At 36.6% G+C, this 4,934-nt stretch overlaps 1 long non-coding RNA gene across 1 annotated transcript; it reads right to left on the bottom strand.

Annotated features, from left to right (window-relative positions):
- Positions 1 to 2,888, bottom strand: LOC107850537. Its single transcript, XR_007051606.1, has 4 exons — positions 1,196 to 2,888; positions 993 to 1,111; positions 632 to 732; positions 1 to 546 (listed from the first exon to the last, which is right to left on the bottom strand). It is a non-coding gene; the product is annotated as an uncharacterized LOC107850537 (long non-coding RNA).
- Between the last annotated feature and the right edge of the window lie 2,046 nt (positions 2,889 to 4,934).

Below are 4,934 nucleotides of genomic sequence, written 5' to 3'. Positions count from 1 at the left end.
ATGAGAGAATTAAAACGGACTTTGGGACTTGATAACACAACACAGCCTTGTAAAACCAAATGTTCCAGTGAAGATGACTGAGAGAGAACCTCAAGAGAAAATGTAAGCAACTGGCTTAAGTCACCGAGAATGCACTCAAAGGAAAGGTGTAAGCTTTCAACACTTATTCTAGAAAGAGATTGGAACCAATGGGTAAATGCACTAGGAAACTCTCTCCCAAAGCAACAGACCATCTGAACATGAGCCACCTCTACAACCAGAATTGTGTCTTAAAAACTGGTATAATCCATTCATGAATTTTTCTTTTTCTTGATAGTAAGAGCAACAAGAATGACCAGGGTGAATCCTCAACATATCAGAGCATCTGAATTCAAATGTGGGTTGTTGCTGTCGTAGTTGCGTAGAGGCAAACACATATTTCCACCTGGTAGATAAAATGCTCGTCCTAGCAGCATCGCGTACTGTCAAATTTCCAAGAATGGAGCACAAAACATCATCTGGTAGCTTACTCAAACAATCCTCCTTTGTGTCATCAACCTCAAAAATCTAAAAATATATGTACATTGGTTAATGGATCATAGTATAGCATACTCTTTGTTCCAAACACATAAAGATCAGATTTTGCACATACCTCTTCTTGGTTACTTATTATTGTTCTTCTCCTGTAGTAATAATTAATCCAAAGGGCAATTCCTCCAAATGCGAGCAATGGCAAAACCACTTTTCCTCCTCCTGAACAACACAAAAAACACAACTTTTTTCCATTACAACAACAAATACAAACACCATACATAGAACAACATAGAAAACACTTGTTTTTTCATTAGAACCACCAATAGTAACACCACACATAGAACAACATAGAAAACACAATTTTTTTCCACTGCATCAACAGACAGTAACACCACACATAGAACCATATGGAAAGCACAATTTTTTTCCACTGCAACAACAAATAGTACCACCACACATAGAACAACTCATAAACCTACCTCTGACTTCCTTAACTCCTCTGCAATTAATTTCAAAGCAAAACTGATGTGTAGTGAATCTCCAATCCAACTGGATTCTCATGTCCTTAAATTCTCCAAACAAATGCCCCAGTCATTTACTGCTAAGGAGGACATAAATAATTTAATTAAAGGTATTAAGAGCACTGAACTCACTGCAGCAGATAGGGAATGGTTATACGCACCTTGGTGATACTTCCTTATTATCAAACTTACTGGAAACAGGATCGCCCACTCCTCTTCCACCATGAACAACAATCCTTACAATCTTCCCAACAAGTGGCCGAACACGCAGTGGTGTTTGCAACACAAACAGTCCACCTACTTCAACAAACGCAGTCTTGGATAAAACATGCTCTAAAAGACAAAGCTGCGTTCTTTACGATGGACATAAACGGGGTGAACTCCATGATCATATACAAAACCCAAACTTTCTAGTCCAACTCATAACGGGGGGCATGAAACTATCTATGGATTCCTACATGCATCACCAATGATGGAGAATGTACTAAATCCACTGGCCCTGCAGTGGCCCCGAAGTTGATACGCAATCTCCAACCCCAATGGACCATTCTCCCCACTCCCACTCCTTAGATGTCTCAGGACACTCTCAATCAGCTTCCCTTTTACCCCTTTGTATTATGGAATATATGGATTTACAGAAATCAGACACTCTTTAACGGAGCACAAAATCAACCTCAGCCCCTCTCCTATAACTATATCTTAATGCGTACTTCTGAATATATTTTTCTGCGGCTGAGATCCCTCAAACAGCTAAAATTGCTGTTCGTACTGTGTGGAACCCCCCTCCTACAACAGGCCTCAAACTTAATATTGATGGGGCTTTTCAATCTCCAACTCTCACTGCCATCCTCAGAGGAATCATTCGGAACTCAACTGGACAATGGTTGGTTGGTTTCTATATGAAAAATACCTCTCTTACTCCAACCATGGCTGAACTGCAAGCTTTAGAGCAGGGCCTCAGGTTGGCTAAGGAAAAAACTCTCAACTTGGTGGAAATTGAAACAGATTCTACTGATCTCTTCCATCAACTCCACTTTCCTTCCCCTATACACAGATCTTGTCTACTTAAGCAGGTCAAGATTGAAGGAATTGGGGAATCCGCAGGTCCAGCATAATTTTAAGCAACGCATATGCTGGCTGATGTTTTGGCTAAAAACGGTTGCAAACTAAACATCTCTACAAGTGATAAACTACATATTTTGGATCCACCACTGGCACATCATATGAAGACACTGAAAGTTAATGCATCAGGAGCAGCCACTACTAAACTCGTGTCTGCAACTACTGCTACTATGCTAGCAACCTTAGGAAGCCTTAGCATAATCAATGTATCAAGTTCTAGCTCTATTTTAGATGCTACTAATCCTAGTACTAGCTTCGACGCTACTACTGTAAACTAAGGCCTCTGCTACTAGCAATGTTGTACTAATCTTTGTTTGTGTGTGTGATAACCATGGTATCCGAGCCAAATTGCGCGCACCTCGACTAAATTCACTGGACATGGGCGGAGCCACCTTAAACGAAGGGTGGTAAGATGAACACTCTTCGTCGAGTAATTACGTGATTTACAAAAGGTTAAATATTAGCTATTATGAATAAATATTTAATTTTGCACACCCTTAAAAGAAAATTTGCACACCCTTTGCTAAATTCTTGACCCCGCCACTGCCACCGGATACCTACCAGGCTACCATCTAACACCAGCAACACAAGTACTAGGCACCAAGTCTGGAACAGATAGGAAAAAACATCTAGTGTTGCTCATCCCAACTGTCTTGAACCACTAACCAGGTGCAAAAATTAATCTCATTTGTAAGTGTCATTTTCCCTAATTAAATGGACTGTCCATTTTGATATGTTGGATTGATCAACCCTTTAACTTGTGATGAATGGTGTTTCTATGTTGGGCCAAACTTACAGGAACAAGTGCACAAATAGCCATTTTATGACTTATTTTTAAAATAATTATAATTTATATCTATATTCAGTATATTAAAAGTGGTAAGAACCTAAGAAAAGTAATTTAAACTTTTTGAGCTTTATTAAAAATCTCTGCAATAAACAAAATTATCTTTTCACTTATTTTCTTCAATTATTATATTATTATATTTATAATATTAACTAGAATCCTAAAGTATATATAAGAGGAGAAGTAAATTAATGTTTTCATGTTGGTTGTTGTTTTTCAATTTCGCAAAATTCCTTATTTTTGGTAAAATTAAGAGGTATGATAATACTGTAATACAAATTGTATAAATAATATATATGCAATACAAATCTAATTTTGGCAAAATTATTTCCTTATTTTTGGTAAAATAAGGAAATAATGACTATATGTATATATAATAGGGTGCAAAACACTTTGTCAATGCCATTTTCTACAAGAAAAAATGTGTCTCATTTTCTAAATTCCTCCACTTGTGTAGATGAAGGTTCTAAAGACAGAATTTTAGGCTGGCAAGTTTCTGAAGAAGGGGCATATATGAACCTCAAGCGAATCTTGCATTGAAATGTGAGATGAAGTGAAGGAATTTATAAGAAATAACAATCGGTTACATGGTATGCACGCTTTTGGACTCGATGATGATGTAGCTCAAGGGACAAATCTCTGAGGTCTGTTAGACCAAAGCGGATAATAGGTGTCAAGTTGCAACAAATTTGTTTCTCAATTGGTGCAAGGTCTTTTACAAGTTAGATTCATTTAGACAAGAAGTTTAATCACATTTTAATGTCTATATCAAACTATATGAATTTATAATGATGAAGTAAAAATAGCAAGATCAAAATGCATATGAGTCAACTATGCGCATAAATGATAAAATAAATGTAAAATATTCATTAATTTAGTATAAAATAAATCTTTTTTGAAGTGGCAATTGTTTGAAGATCAAACTTATGGATTGAGACATCAAATGAAATTTCAAGGTTGAAAAATAAAGAATTATTGAGGGAGAAAAATTATACTACATCATGTTATTGAAAAGATTGACTTGCACTTGACTTTGTTGCTTCACCTTATTGACTTGTACAGTTTATAATTCATGTAACTTATATGCAATTTGCTCCTACAAACTTTTGACTGATTGACTGATTTGTCAGATATATCCAAACTCCGCATTGTGAAAATGACACTCGGTATGGAGAAAAATGTATTCCATGAAAACGCCTTCTTCAGTAGCTAGCTTGTCCACAACTTGGTTAGCTTCTCTAACAAACTTTTAAGTTTTCGCATGACATCAACTGGATTTCAAACATCATCAAGACTGACCAGACCACGTTAAGCCTGACAAGACTTTGTTGGAACTTGTGAGAGGGTTGGTCCTAGAGATAGACCTGTCAATGAACCATTTTGTTTGGACCAGAGTTCTGACAGATACATATGCATTTGTAAATTTTAGTTTTCATGGTCAAACCCCCACTAAATATTCTATTTCCACTGAACTTGAATTTTATGAAGTAATGGAGTGTGTAATCCATACATGTTGGATTTAAGAAGGATAGAACATAAAGAATCCTTAAAATGCAATTCCCAATAGACAAAGCTCTAAAAACAGTACTTAATAATAAATAGATAGGCACTACCATAAACTCTACACACTTCAACTACCCCCCTAATGATTAACAGAGCAAAATGTGAGGTCCGGAAAAAGTAGCGTGTACGCAAATCCTTGATTTCCGATAGAGTATTTGTCCAATATCTTATTGGATGATCACCGTAGCATTCCCAGAGATAGCTTGTCCATGTAGTCTCTGTTGGATTAAGTTGCGTTTTTCTTCATCGAATGAAAGGTTCGATACCGAATTCCTGCTCTAAAGAGAATTCACTCTTGTATCCAGGGCTGAGAAACATTTGCTCAAGTACTGTTGCACATCTTAGAATGTAAAGAACAAATTCCATCT

The sequence above is a fragment of the Capsicum annuum genome, unplaced genomic scaffold (genome assembly GCF_002878395.1).
Source record: "Capsicum annuum cultivar UCD-10X-F1 unplaced genomic scaffold, UCD10Xv1.1 ctg80760, whole genome shotgun sequence".
In the NCBI taxonomy this organism is placed as follows: domain Eukaryota; kingdom Viridiplantae; phylum Streptophyta; class Magnoliopsida; order Solanales; family Solanaceae; genus Capsicum; species Capsicum annuum.
Note: the sequence above shows the minus strand (reverse complement) of the source record. Positions and strands in the feature narration are given on the sequence as shown.